The sequence below is a fragment of the Oreochromis niloticus genome, linkage group LG17 (genome assembly GCF_001858045.2).
Source record: "Oreochromis niloticus isolate F11D_XX linkage group LG17, O_niloticus_UMD_NMBU, whole genome shotgun sequence".
NCBI classification, from domain to species: domain Eukaryota; kingdom Metazoa; phylum Chordata; class Actinopteri; order Cichliformes; family Cichlidae; genus Oreochromis; species Oreochromis niloticus.
Genome location: NC_031981.2, coordinates 3,794,623 through 3,811,133, shown reverse-complemented (window position 1 = coordinate 3,811,133; position 16,511 = coordinate 3,794,623).

Below are 16,511 nucleotides of genomic sequence, written 5' to 3'. Positions count from 1 at the left end.
TTGGGTTATGGACAATAATAAACCTGCAAAACTGTTGAAAACAGACAAAAACTACGAGATATGCTTTGCCATTTAGACGGTGGCTGGAATTGAGGTTTTGTTTGCATTTCACTGTGTAATAGTGCAGGGCTTAATTCATCAGTAGTGCTAATTACACAGAAGGCCAAATTTCTGTTGTTGTAGGACACAAAACACCGTCCTTTACCTTAAAGATAGTTATTAACAGAGGATTTAATTGGCATTCAACACTTGAAAGCCCATTGATATTTTCTAATTTGCAATTTAAAAGGTGTGAGTTCTTTTTTAAATTTCCACATGAAAAGACCCCTCACAGGAAATTCATGCCCAGGCAGATGTGTTAGTTTCACCTCAGGCAAAGTGTGGAGCAGTTTCCTGTGTGACCAAGGGCATGCTTTCTCTGCTGACTGACCTTTCAACTTCTCAGTGAGGACACAGACTCATTATTACTTGTCTTGATGCTGAATAAAAGGTAAATGCCATCGAGTCACTCTGTATGCTATCTGTGGCTCAAAGAGGCATAATATGCTTCAGACAAAGATCATGTGTTTATATATTTTTTAAAAGTGCCCACTTGAGGTATGATTAATATTCAGCTCTGTATTAATTAAATGATGGGCGATTTTATTAGACTGTGTTTTAATGGAGCCCCTTTTGCAGTTTGCATGCTAAAACCAAAAAATAAAGGTTTTACTGCTTAACACAATGTAATCTACAAACATTTATGGAAGCATTATTGACCATTTACAGGACATTTTTATGAAAATCAAAAATGAAGTCAGAATTGCATGATGATGTTAGAATAGGACCATAAAATTGTCGTAGGGAGGAGACTGGGGTGGATGGATGGGTCTGAAAGATACTAAAGACTGCTGTTTGTTTTCAGACAAGCTGATGCTATTTCTTTAAACCACATCGTTTAAAAACTTAAACTTTCTTTGCTGCAATCAAGCTTCTAATATTAGAAGCTTTTCTACGGGTCAAATAGTGTGAACCTTTAAAGCCGACTATTTCTGAAGACTTATTTAGCTAAGCTAGTTAGTAGTATAAATTTTAGTTTGTTACATCTAACAACTATAACTATGCTCATCTTAAGAGTCAAATTAGGGCACTGTAGGATTTTCAACTTGCTCACCCACCATATAGTCTCTGCAAAATAGCAGACTATGTAACTGTGGTATATATATAGCCTAGGTTTCATTTGATCTTTTAACTTCTAAAGTGCATTTTAAATGACGTGTTAGTTCCATCTCTGTGGTCAGCTCAGCTAAAACACCTTTCTGCAATATGTCAATACGCATCAGTGTCTGTACCTCACCAACAAACATCCAGGTTATAGAATACCCGCCCGTCAGTAACTAACATTACTCTGAGCTAATACGTTTCAGTAAATTCAGAGGTTCTCGTGTGATGGGTGTTGTGATTTTACAATGCAGGCAACTGATGGTAAGCAGCTCCATTGTTTTTGCTTTGTTTTGTTTGCTGCCTTCTGAGTGGGTTTTATTGTCTCAGTAACAGCAACCTATTGGTGCGAGAGTCATCCTCTAATCAAGCAGCAACTCATTTATGTTAACGAAAAAGCGAAGCGAGAGCAACAGCCAACGGAGAAACATCCCTGCACACTGCTTAGAACTGTGAGGATCATTTATTAAAATAGACAATATTGTACAAGCACATTTATACCACATAAATGTTAATAAATATCCCTACATTTAATATCACAGTTTAATCAGATGTTAACCTCAGTTGTTTAATGTGTTTATGCCTCTTTCAGCGCCTATCAGCTGCTTCCTGTTGCTCCATATGCTGCCAACTTCAGTCATTTTTAATTACAAATTTTCAATAAATTGGATTGTGCCAAAAAACCCTGAAAACAAGGTTGTTGAGCAGTGTATCGATTCCACTCTTATGAAGCAGGATGCATTATCAGTACTAAATGGTTATAGCTGGAGAGAACACAAAGACATTAATCAAATGAACCCAAATCCATGTTCATTTTTTTTAATTAAAACAAAAAAACATCTCCTAACATTAGCAGAAACGAATTAAAAGGCAACCAATTCCCAGTGGATGGCACAACTTCTTAGGAAATACACAAATAAAACCTCTCGGGTGGTTAAAATAATGAAAACTGAATTTCTGCAGTTGTTGTTTGTGGCAGCATCAATCTAAACTATTTGTGTAAAGATAAGTTTGTTTTTCATTTGAACAGATGAAAAGTTTTTCTGTTTGATGTCAAATTTGATGTAAAAGCCATGTGGCGTGACGAACTGGCAGAAATGTAATAAAATTGAATCTTTACTGGAGCTGAATAACGATAAATGTGCCAATAGACTCAACAGATCAAAACTACGGATAATAACTCACTTCTTTTTTCAGGGAACATGCTGTTCTTCACTAGCTCAGTATACTGATTTGCCAGTCGGGGGAAAACAACTGTAAACTTAGCAGGAATGCAGGACAGGAATGGCATGTCTGAGTATTTATCCTGCTTGTAGTGACTGATTGGATTTCAGCAAACTCCTGGAGGATTTTGGAGAGCGGAGGAGGGGTTCAGACATCCCAACAGGCCCACTCATCGATGGGCTGATTGCTTCCTCATGGCTTCATCTGCTTGAAGTCTCAAGCAGGAAACCAACACCGGACAGCAACAACAACAGCAGCACCTCCCTCCGAGCTTAACAAGTCGCTTAATCTTGAACCTAAGGAGAAAATCTTTGCTGAGTATGTAACAGTAACTTGGGGTAATTTCTCCCACTTTAGCTTTTTTTTTTCTTTTCTTGAAAGTTTTGAACAGCCTAAAATCAAAAAGCACAACTGCAAATGTTCAGTCCAGACCCCCTGAGCACTCAGATGTCCTTTAACGTGAGCCCTCACCAGCTGCAGCCCCGCAGAACCTACTCATCCCATCCTGCCGTCGTTCTCACACAGCCATACAGTGTGCGCCAGCCTTGAAGCGTCTCAGCTCCCACATTCCTCCCCTGGTGAAATCATATTTTCTAGCCGCCGCTGATTTGTTTGGTCACAGCGGCGCCTGCATGATAGATGTTTTTCTGGCTGTGAAACACCTCCTGTACCCCTCTCTGCATCCCCTCCTCCACCCAACCCCCGGCCCCAGAAAGTTTGGAGGTATGTGGACCTAAAAAGAAAAAAACGGTTCGTCAGTCTCTGCAGAGTCTGTGTGAAGCACCTACAGATGTTGGCAGCGAGCTCGTGGAGCTGCTAATGCTGTGCATGGCTCGCCGCCAGACATTATACTCAGAATAGCAATGGCACTGAAAAATGCTTTCCCAGCATGCTCAGCTCCAGGTATCACTCTCTGCCAGGAACAACATACAGCAGAGGAGTGGAGCGCTAGGAAAGGTTTGGCTGAACACGCAGCCAAACTTTAAGATTATTTCCTAAATAAATGAGTAGAATTGTGCAAACTCATCAGTTTTTTTTCTTTCTTTTTTCCCAAAAGAAGACGAAGAAAATCATCTGGGAATATTTTGGGTAAACTGTGGCATCTTCATTATGTAATACACTAACCAGTCATTTCATTAGGTACACCTCTTCACCTGCTTGTTAACACAAATATCTAATCAGCCAATCATATGCCAGTAACTCACTGCTTTCAGTCATGCAGACATGGTCAAGACGACCTGCTGAGGTTCAAAATGAGCATCAGAATGGCAAAGAAAGGTGAGTTAAGTGATAAAGTATTTCAGAAACTGCTGATCTGTTGGGAGTTTCACACACAAGCATCTGTAGGGTTCGCAGAAAATGGTCCAAAAAGAAATGAACGTCAGTTTTCCGGGCAAAAATGGTTTGTTAAAGTCAGAAGAGAATGGCCAGACCACTTGTTACAGAACAGCATCATTGAATAACACATGCATGTTTAACCTTGAAGCAGATGGGCTACAGCAGCAGAAGACCGCACTCCTGTTAGAAGATTGGGAAAAAAGCGTTCCCTGGTCTGATGAGTCTGATTCCTGTTGTGACATTCAGATGATAGGGTCAGAATTTGGTGTAAACAACACCATCCTGTCTGTGGTGTAATGATGTGTGGGATGTTTTCTTGGCACACTTTGGCCCTCTTAGTACAAAGTCAAAAATATTTAAATCCCACAGCCGACCTGAGTGCTGTTTTTGACCATGTCCATTCCTTTATGACCACAGTGTACCCATGTACTGACGACTGCTTTCAGCAGGATAACGCACCATGTCGCAAAGCTCAAACCGGCTTCTGGAACATGACAATGAGCTCACTGTACTCAATGACTCTGGGTTCCTCTGGCTCTGGAGGTAGAGGAGGTTCGACACCCAGCTAGACCGGTCTGCATGTGGAAGTATACTTACTACAGAATGAGTTTCCCTGATGAATCCAATGGCGTGTGAGTGTGTCTGCAATATTAGTGTTTCCTGGTAGAGGAGCCAAGATTAAGGAATGCAAACATGTCATAATGCTTTTAAGAATTTCTGACTGGTTGTCCTTTACAAACAGAAGGTTTTTATGGTGTGGAGTGGGACTGCTTTAGAGCTATATTAACTCATTTAATCCCAAATTTTTCCCTGCAAAATAAGTGCATGCATTTTACTCCTTACACTTCCCTTACACACAATATGTTTAATCTGGTTCATGTAATCGGGGGTTAAAACGGTGGGATTAAATGGGTTGAGAACATGCCTTCTCTTTACCTCATTTACCACTAAATATAATATTATGAAGCTTTAATGGAGGTTTCTGTTTTGAGGTAGGGTTTAGACAACGTAAAACGGGTCTGTCACTAACGACTCATAACATATGGCTCTTGTAAAGTAGTCCTTGGCATGTTGTTTAAACATCCTGGTTAAGAGTCATTTTTCATTCACAGGGTTAAAGGTGTGAAAAGGTGCACTTGAACCCAAACTATAGTTTAGGTTATATGTGGCATAGTGTGTTGCTAAAGTAAAACATAAACCAGTCTGAAAGCTGGGTAAAAAAGTCTTCAACACAGTGCCTCCCAAACAAGACGCCTCCACCGTTTGGCCCTCTTACACTGCAGAGGTTATTTGCTCTTTACTAAAGGACTCTTTGCTCTTGGTCAACAATATTATAACAATAACAGCTGATAACAACTGATGTGGCCTTTCAGTCAAGGCACAAATGCCAAAGACCACTTAGTACAAGCATCGTCTGACTGAACTGACAGCCTGATGTGAGCATTCACTGAATGCTGGCTAAAAAATGACTGAATAGATAATTTGGGGGATGATTAATAGGGAGCATCAAATTTCTAAATCAATACATTGCCTTACACTGTATGGTGGGTTTATGCTTCATGCTACTTGACATTTCCTGAAATGAAATAGTTTTCTCATGTAACGTGGGATCCCTTTTATATCATTTCAGGAATACTCACCTGGGCCGTTTCAGTACAAAGAATGGGACAGAACCTTTACTGATTTTGCTGAGAGTCACAGCTCTCATTGACATTTACAGCTATGTAAAGTTCAAACAAAATTAAATGGCAAACATGCTAAATTAACAGCTCGTGGGGTGGGATTTAAAGGCTAAAAAGAACGTATTGACCCAAACAGAAGCTAAAATGGGACTAACTGGACTGAAATGACAAGAAACACATAACTACATGACTGATAATGTTTCTTTCTCTCTGCCAATTGTGTAACTAAACAACTACTCACACTTTTTCATCATCATTTATTGAAGACAATGTCAGTATTATGTTAAGACTTGTTTTGGTTTAATCCAACCAGCATCATCTGCTACCACATCACTTTCACAAATGAAGCCCAAAGAAAGTTGTGTCATGGAATTTGGTTAATGAGACTTTTGGGAATTCTCATGTGCTCATTTCTTTGTCAGCAAGTCAGAAATCTGGTTTGATTTGTAGCTCGGTTGTAAACTTTCTGATGCTTTTTATTAATATTACAACAGTCTGTCTTTTATTTTTTTAAATGAACCTGAAGTTCTGCGGGTTAAATCATGTGGTGGTCTGACTGTTAATGAAGACAAAACGCTCTTTTGGACAATCGAGACCTTTTTTTTTGGTGGTGGGGTGATGCTGAGGGTATCAATGCTCCTCCATGGCGATTAGTTGTGTATTTTTAATGCTACACTGGTGCAGGAGATGTTCCGTGGATCGTGCCGCATCAAGTCTCATTCCAGGTGTCAAGCCATATTTGTGCTCTCTGTACCTAACACAGGATCTTTCAAGCATTAAAACAGTGCGTGTGTTGTCAGGGCCGAGCCTGTGTGAGGTTGATGTTGACGGGTGGCTGAGAGGCTCCAAAGTGGCCTGTGTTAAGGTCTGCACTGTGTGGCCTCCGGCAATTACAAATCTCCGAGCCCGAAACAAAATGTCTGCTGTGCGAACAGGTCAGCAGGAATAAACGAGGCAGTGTGCAGCGCTCGGTCAGGATGCCTGCCTCTTATAATTAATGGGACGATTGACTTTGGCATGGAGTACGCCGGCCCAGACTGATGGCCATATGATTTGTCAATATGTGTCCTTTCACCTCATAATTCCACCCCCAGCAAAAAAACACACATACAAACACTGCCTGAAAACCAAGCAACAGTTTCGCCTTTGAGCAGCTTTCTTATCATACGAATCGTTCCTATTTTCACTATCTTGCCCTTGACACCAGTGTGAAGGGAAATTTCACTTTTAATATGGAAATAATTAACAATATCAATACCAGTTATTCAGCTGTGAAAAACAAACAAACACCCATAGCATATACGTCAGGTTCAAGGTCAGACGATACAGGAATTTAGTGTGAGGTTAGTATTGATTGTAATTATCTTTCACCCTGAGGTAGAATTGTTGCTCATTTGTAACCCAATTGTCCCGTATTTGCTAGCTCTTATTAGACAGGCACGCCTATCATCCAATAATCCTGCTCTCAGACACACTGACCGAGATGCACACAGCTCAGTCAGCTCAATATCCAATTTAACTTCCCAATCAACCTTTCGCACTTTCCTTCACTGACATTTACTTCACATCATACTCTGGTTCTCCATTTAATGAGCGAATATGCATTTCTAAAATGTTAATTCACATGGATAAACATATCGAACAAGGAGCAGTGAATGGGTATTTGTCAGAAAAAAGTAGTTATAAAAATATTTCCTTGCTAAAGATACGAGGGAAATCCCAAAAGTAAGGTCTCCGTTTTAGAAATACAAACCATTTATTTTCCACAATATTTACATCATTTTAAAGCTTGAAGACTTATCTGTTTGTCTACATAATCGCCATTTCGGTCGATGTATTTTTGTAGACACTGAGGCAGTTTTACAATGCCCATGTCATACCCACTCTCTGCCACTGCATAATCGCCTTCCGGATAAATGTTCGTTTAACTTTGGGAACAGGTCATAGTCACTGGGTGCGAAGTCCGGACCGCAGGGTGGGTGGGTGATGAAGTTCCAACCAAAGTTTTGCAGGAGAGCGACAGTTTGATGGGCGACGTGTGGACGGGCGGTGTCTTGGAGAATGCTTACGCACAGTGCGCAACTGTGTTTTGGGATCAAAAGGGGGTATTGTTGGTTGACTTTGTGCCTGTTGGGACCACAATAAATGCTGCCAGGTACTGTGAAATACTGGAAAAACTCAGAAGGGCATTTCAGAACCGGAGTAATAGTGTAATAGTGCATCTTTGGAGATGTTAACAGTGAGCGCCTCAAGACGGCTCACTCTAATGAGTGTGTGTGCGCCATTATTTTGACAAGTAAGAAGAAACACGAGAATGCATATGCTTCTGATGTTTGTTTAAAGTGTTATTTAAGCACGTCCAAAGTCATCTAAGTTCTAATCTAAGTTATTACTGCAAGGACTATGGACCAGTGACTGGTCAGCTTAGGCTTCTTGTGCTTTTGTCTTCTAAGTTTCTTGTTGAAAGTACAGAGAACAAGATCAAGCTGAATAATCTCAGTTATTCTGCTAACTTCAAATCTTCTGCACAACATGACAATTACCATTGATTTCATTGGCTGAATGGAAAAACTTTCATAGAATGATTACAATGACTGTGCCATTACTCATAAATAACAAGAAAAAACGATTCTTGCAGGATTTCTTTGAACCACATGTTGTGAAAGGCCAGGGCCTGAATCCTTACGTGACCCCCTGTAGTCCACAGTGGATCTCTGTCCTGGTGACTGTGAGTGTGTCCTGTGAAAAAAAAGGTGTTATTTTTCTTTTCACTAATATATACTAAGTACTTGTGCTCCAGTGTTCATCATTAACCAGAGTAGTGTAAATCTCTTGGTGATGCCTTATCCTCGACTGAGTTCAGCCAAACAAGGCAGTAGTCACAGCCCTCCTTCCTGCTGAGTGCTTCCAACCTCGGGACCCCCCACCTTAACTTATTCACCTCACTTACCCCTCCCAGCAGGAAGAATCAGCGGTAGGTCCACAGCAGTGATAAAGAAAGCCCAGCTGTTCAAACAGTTGGAAGGAATACAGCGGGGATGGTCGAAGGAATACATCAGCTTATTTAATTTACAGAAATGAATATCCATGCATATCAACAGACCACTGATTAATCAGAGCAAAAGCCTCACGTCAAACATGACCCTGAAACCTCTCTCACTTGGTGAGATTCTGTTTGCCGCTATTTCAATTTCTAACTAAGAGACACATCTCCAAGAAGATGTTTTACATGTTTTCCTCTCAAAAAAAGTGCCATATTTTTCTTGTTTTCATGGAAAACTAAGGAACAACTTTATTAGCAGACTAACGTGCTTCAGTTTGTGGCCTTCATCTGGACCATTACAAAATACCAAACAGTTAGTGTTTAAATAAAAAAGTATACTACAGAAAAAAAAAATCAAATGAACCAATCACACATAAACAGGCTAACCAGTCGGCATTTAAGGGGAGGGTACTCGCTAACTGGTTGAACCAGAGCCCAAATAGGCGCTGGATTGAACCACTACAAATTTAAAGGGTAAATCACCCACAAAGTCAACCACGGAGTCAACAGTGAGCCCCCAGCATGAGGCAGAATTTAATGCAAACTCCACATAAGGACAAAAATACAATCAAAGATGTCCTGGAGTTAGCAGCTGGGAAGGTCTCGTGCTGCTTGAATGCTGCTATATTGAGGTTTCTCATGTGACATCAAGTGCACAGTTCTCAAGAGTTAACCCACCATATTGGATCAGATAGCAAAGTTGCTAGCAGATTGCCATGGTAGCCTGCAAATAATCACTAACCACTAGCTGAATGATAGTAAAATGTGCAAAAACAAACCAGAAATGGAGAAGATTCGCCTTCAATGTAAAATCTGTGCTGTAGCTAACATGTATGAAAAGCCCCAACTTTTACTCTGAAGGAAAAGGGTCTTAATTTCCAGTTCCTGTTTACAATTTAACTGGAGCTCAGAGAGGAGCTGTCACCATTTTTTTTTTTTAATAAGTCCATCACTTTTTATTTAAAGCACAATGTTAGCCAAACCAAAGCAATCACGAGGACATTTTTGCTGTTTGGGGAATACACGTTTTCCCCTAGCAACAGGTGGTTACCAGCTGGTTCCTGACATGTCTGTAGGCCTATGTGACTCAGGCCTTATTCACTTTATCTTACAGTGATGGTCAAACATTCAAAATAGTGGACAAGCTAACGCCACATGGTTAAAAGACACGTGTTTGCAAAAGCTCAGTACGCCAACTGACTGTATAGCATGACATAATTACATGCAATAGTAAATCTTAACAATTCAGGACAAACATGTCTGCATCTCTTCACCGTTTTTAATAATACTAGTTCACACACAGAGTGAGAACCTATGCTGCCTGAAGACATGGATACAGTTTTGTGAAGATCCATGGATGTCATTAATTACAACATTTTTTCACTGGCTATACAGAAATTAGAGTATGAGGTGCTCTAAAATGCTACAGCAGGGATGTCAAACTCATTTTACATTGTAGGCCACATTAAGTCCACTTTGATGTTAAGTGGGCCGGACCACTGAAACGTCCCTTTTTGGCACTTAGCTCTTTCCTCAGATTATCCTTCATTTAATTTGTCATTTAATTGTTAATATATAAATGATTTTGAGATAGTATCAACAGCCATGGGGGAGGTCTTTCAGTAGAAAACGCTGCAAAAGTTATGAAAATACACTTATGAGTCCAAAACTCCCCTTCACATTTCCCAAGCCGTCCAGTAGGAATGGATTGGAGACTTTGCTTATGTTTGACACCCCCATGTTATAGTGTCCGTAACAAATATGCTAGGATTGGGTACGTTTTGAAATAAGATGATCAAAAAAAGAAAAGCAAAGTCTACAGCTGCAATTAAAAAGGAGCCTTTATTGAAGTATACAAAGGTAACATAGCCAGGGTCACACATTTGATCTCAACAGCTTGTTCAGTGGCAGCCCCGGGGCACAACCCCTCACTGAAGCCCACAAGTAAGAGTTACTGGAACAAAATATCAAAAATAGTTGATCTCGCTCACCTGCTGATCAGAGCTGGAAAAACAAAAAAAACCAGTGTCCTTTTGGGGCTGACAGGACTGTGTTTGCGCATGTCTGCTCCGGTCATTGCTTTTGCATTTCAAAGCATAGTTGTTTGATTTAATAGCTTGGCTGTCAAATCAGTAATGGGTTAAAGGGTCACTGCGGAAAACAATGTACTGCTAATAAGTGACTCATTTTGAATAGAATAGAGGAAGCAAGCATATCTGATGGGAGATAACAGGGAGAGAGCCTGCAGGGGACACGGAGTTAATGAGGACTTTTACTATAACACAAATATACAATGGATGCTCTTTATGTTTTGGTTTGATAGTTTTTGAAATGTTCTGTGTTGAAACAAAAGACTTTGAATGCCCTCGAAATATTTTGCATTTTAAGTTTTAAATTTCTAAACATTAACTCCTACACATTATCACTTGTTATAGCGTAACACCTTTACAATAGTTAACTATTAGCAGTCTAATCAGCAGTGGGGCAGTGCACCTTCACAGGGATTCTGACATCTCAACCCAGCACCCCCTCCCGGCTTTTATCCCCCAGAAACCTCCTGCTGCTTTTCTCCTGAATGCTTTCCCTCCTCCTTTCACCTCTTCTGTTTTTCCATCCTGACCTATTGTTTGCCGACTGATGAAGCACAACATTCAAACCGGCTTGAGCTCTTTGTTTCCAGAGCAGCAGGAGATACCTGGTCAACCACCCGAAAAAAGGAAAGTACACTCTTTAGGTTTGTGGTAAGTACATTTAGTATTGTTTAGTTACTTTCCAAGAAAGAGTATGAGCTCTGACTGTCAAACACTAGACTATGTCCTCCCCGAGAAACACCCCATAGGTCATTTTTACAAGATGTTATCTGAACCTTCTGAAGCTAAGATTTTCATTTGCAGTGACCAGAATCGACATGGAGTTAATCATCAGAGAGACAGATCAGGTCAAGGTGTTTGAAGACAAAGTTAAAGAGGCGAGACTGAGGCTACGTCCACACTAGCCCGGATAGATTTGAAAACAGGGTTTTCATCTGAAAACGCTCCGCGTCCACACTAGCGTTTTCAGTCGTTTTCACAGAGTCGTGCGTCCACACTGAAACGGATGAAAAACGCTTACGTTCCAGTCCTGCGCATACGCAGCGTTTTTCCTTGAGGAAAGTGCCATCTAAGTGTGGACGGGGGGCCAAAACGGAGAGAAAACGATGCGTTTTCAAACGAAAACGCATTAGTGTGGACGTAGCCTGAGATAGTTTGGACAAATGCAGAGAAAGGATAGTGAATAAATGGGACAAAGGATGTTAAAGATGAAGGCAGGAGGAGAAGGATGTAGTGAATGAGGACATGCACAAGGTTATGAGTGATTTAGATTTAGACCGGACGCCCCTCTTAACCCTAAACGTTGACCTGATGAGTAGTTACATTTCTCAGGAGGTGGACGTCAGGTTAGGTGGAAGGCATGTGCGGCTGTGTCATCTGGGGTAAAAATTTGCGCTTTTTGGTCATTTCAGGCAATAATAACACAACATTTTAAAAAAGGAAATTACCTCTTAGCACTCTTGCCTCAGAGCAAGAAGGTCCTGGGTTTGAATCCACCATCTGCCCCATGTCTGGGCTCTCTCCAGGTACGCTGGCTTCTTCCCACAGTCCAAAGACATGCAGTTAGTGGGGTTAGGTTAATCGGTGATTCCCATAGGTGTTAATGATAGTATGAATGGTTATCTGTCTCTATGTCTTAGCTATGCAACAGACTGGTGACCTGTCCAGGATGTACCCCACTTTTCTTACTCTATAACAGCTCCAGCACCCCTGTGACCCTGAACTGGATAAGCAGAAGAGAATGGATGCATGGATGAAAAACAAAATCAGTTGTTCAGTTTTCACTTTGCTTTTCTCTTGGTTTTTGGTCCCCAAGGTGTCATTGGCCGTAATATCTGCACATCCTTTACAGAGAAAATAGCAAAGTCAGTATGATAAAAAGAATACCTCAATTTCAACTTTGTCAATATTCAGTTTTGTGTATCATACTGTATTGGGATATATTAGAGGTATTTGTATTTGCTAGAGCAATTTTGTAATATATTGTATTATTTAATATTATAATTACTCTTGGATTAATGAAGGATTCTGATCAGGATGGTTTCAGTGATTATTTTTTTCCATTGAATTAACCAATATTCATATTGAAAGTGTTGATTTGTATGGTGCTATGTATGAATCACTACTTAACAAATTTAGGAAAACATCAACAAATAGAAAAAAGCTGCAAAAGCACACAAACCAAAACAGAAGTTTAATAAAACAAAATTACAAAAAATGAATGAAAACTCACAAAACACAACCAAAGTGTTCTTGGGGAGACAATACCATGAAAATATCACATGTGGAAGTGACAAGCTAACAGTAATCGACTAATCAATCTTTGGCATGTTTTGGTTCCTATCACTTCCGAAGCTGTTATGTAACATTGTTGTGCCCCCAAATACACTTTGTGTTTTTGTTATTTTATTTTTTTTTTTTTTACATCTGTTGTCTTTTATTTATTGTGTTTTTTTCCCCTACGTTACAGTGAGTTTGTCCTCTCAGGACCACCATAGATCATGCAGCTTTCAGCACTTATTTTACATGAATGTGAAAACCTTCAGCTAAATGTATTACTGGACAAAACTCTCATCTCAGACGTGCTGCTAAATAGACCATGTAAGGGAAAATTTGCAGTTCTTTTAGAGTTGCTTTTTGAAGTGTATTGAATGGTAATTTGACTGTGCTGTAAAATAGGAATGTGTTGGTGTGAAAAGCAGAGACAGGTAGGTACAGCTGTTCGGTGTCTCCTCTCTCTTTCATCCCCACCCAAGTGGGAGGTGTTGAGGTGAGAATGAAGCCCTCCCTCCAGCTGCAGCCCCTCTGAACCCAAACAGTCAGGGTCCTCCCAGCTTTTGTGGAAACAAGCTGACAGGAAAGGTAAACATCAAGGTGTGGAAAGAGCCTCTTCCTTTGGTGGTCTCATCAGTCACAGAGCCCCACACCAGTTTAACTGCAGCTTTAAATCACGAGCGGAGGCCGTGAATTCAAACATCGGCCAGGAGAGATGAGAAATTACGATGTGAAAGCTGATGTGATGATGTGAGAGAATGGAGCTGCTTTTCGCCTGTTGTCAAGGAGATATCTGGTGTATTGTGACCTCTAGGGGTGGAGATCATGGAGAGGACACACTTACTGTACATTTGTACATCGCTATTAAAAACTACACTGCATGTTTCTGTGTTCTTATATATCTGTACAAAACATGGAAACACTCCAGTGACCAGTCTGCTTACTGTTGTTTTAGGTAGTTTTTTTTTTTAACTACGAACTTGAGCTTCTTATTTTCTTAAATTTTTCCATTCTTATTTAACTTTTTATTTTTTATGATGGCAAAGCTGTCTTTACAGCAACGCGCCAAAAACAAACTTAGAACAATAAATACAACTTAATACAACTGATTTCCAGTATGTGCAAAAATGATTGTGGGAATTTAAACTGTTAAAAGGACTTTTTGACCTAAAATCTGTCAAAAATACATGAAACTAGGGTTTCCAGTACGGGAAATCCCATATAATGAGCAAAATAGGTTCGTCCCTTATTCTACCTCAAATGTCCTGTATATTGCCATTACCCACAATGCCACAGATGGCACTCTCACAAATACCTAATCTGATATGACCGCAATTGTATCAGACAAGTGCTTGTATTTGAATATTTTTTCCTTTTTTCCTTATTTATCAAAGGAAATGCCCATGTGATTTCTGTCATCAGTTACTTTGTGTATTGCTTTAGATGAGGTACTGATTAAACTGAATACCAACATTGTACTGCATTTTTATTATAAGAATATGAACATGCAGTGCATATTTACACTATGCCCAGCTGTCTGTGCATTGTGCTTCTGCCATGCCAGTGTCCCTTATTTGGTAGTTATAAAAGTGGCAACCCTAGGTCAAACATATCTCTCATGACTGATATCAAATCATTTTGAGCCAGACGTAACATTCCCATCACCAAGTAGAAGCTGCAATCAATTGTTGGCAAAATGACTCTTCTGTGTAATTTCTGTAACTGGGTAAAAAGTCTCATTGACATTAAAAATGTGTTTTTTAAGAGAGATCTGGTCAAGAGAGCACTAGAAATTGTAAGAAATATAACATCACAGTTCTATAAGCACAGTTTAAGTTTCCAAAAAAGGACAGGATTGATTGTAATCTGGTACAATGAGTAAAGTAAAAAAAAATAATAAAAAAAATACAGAGGCAAAAAGATACTTGTCTTTATTTTATATATAATCCCTTCATAAATACTCTTTAGTTCAGTCTATTTACTCATTTAAGTAAAGATATTATGCATAAAAAATCACAAAGAAACAAATCAGTTTTTGGTAAACGATCACCAGAACAATGCAGTTGTCCGTAAGTTACGGTCACAGCATTTCAGCATCCAGTTAGTGCTGCCAAAGCATAAAGGGAGTAACATTTTTTCTCCCAAAGTTTTTTAATTCAACGTTTCTATTAACTCAACAAACATCAGCAAACACACAAACTGTTTGTGTGCAGTTTGTTGTACAATGTGTTGCTAGCTAAAGTTCCAGCTGCTGTATTTCCATTTGTACTCACATTTTTTTCAAATTCTCTTTCACTGCTTGTGTCTTATGCAAGAAGATGCATGAAGAACCGGATTTATGTTTAACAGAGTTAGAAGTTAGCAGGAAGTTAGCTTGCTGTTCCATCTAAAGATGATCACTGACCGAGGGATTTCTTGAAAACTGAGACGTATAGTTCTGCTGTCAGTTTGAACATAAATGAAGACAGAAAACTAAACTGCAGCATTGTTTAGGATTACTGCTGTTTGGCTAGCTGGTATATAATGGTCTGCTACGTGGTAGCCAGCTACAGTGCTATGGTTAGGATGAGTTGAACGCATTAGCATAGTGAAGCTGGACAATGAAGGCCACTTTTTTCCCCTCAATAAAAGTTAAAGTGAGGGTCCCCAATGGGCAGAAACAAATGCAGTTGCATGGCAGTAAAATATGCTGAAAATGAACCAAACTAAAGTTAGGAGAATATCTGAGATGATCCATCCATAACACAGGGTTAGTCATTAATATACTACTGCATGGTTTGGATGAGTGCTATCTAAAATTCTTACTCCTCAGCTTCATTTACCCATTCTAATCTTTCTTTGGACTCAGAGAGATTCTTTTCTGACCCATTCAAATATTTGGTGTCTGGCACACCATGGGGTGATGGACAAGGTTTTAAAAACTGAGCTTTAAGACATGCTGCAGATGAATCCTGCTAAATGCAGAGAGGCCAACAGTGATCACTGACTATTTTTTAGGGCTTCTTCAGATTAAATGGAACGAGACAACAGCCTTAATGAACACAATAGGTGTTTGGACCCAGAAGGATGGTCTATGGGTTAACACTTAACAACTGATTACAAACTGTGGCTGTTATGATCCCAACTATACAGTCAACACAAGGCTGTAAATGTAAGGCTACGTCCACACGTACCCGGGTATTTTTGAAAACCTTTTGTCCACATGTAAATGGGGGTTTTTGATCACTGAAAACGGAGATTTTTAAAAACTCCTGCCAGGGTGGAGATTTTCGAAAAACTCCGTTTTTGCATTTATGTGTGGACGAGGAAAACGGAGATTTAGTCACGCAACGTCAAAGGTGTGTGCCATTTTTGACATGACGCTGTGCGCCACGCTATTGTTTACATGCGATTATTTCTACAATGGCAGAGAGACACAAAATAGTGTTGCTGTTAATCTGACTATCTGCAGTTTTAACACACATATACACACACGGTTACTGTCCCTCCATTTACAAAGACAGAGGCGTTAGGGTGAACTTTGGACGTGCCTTCTACATTCAACACAGCCGCTCTCACAACCCAAATCCCGACATCGGTTTTGAATAAATTTACTTTTTTTAAATATTTAAATTTATGTATGCTGTATGCATTTTGTTCATTCCTAAGTTGTGAGTCTAC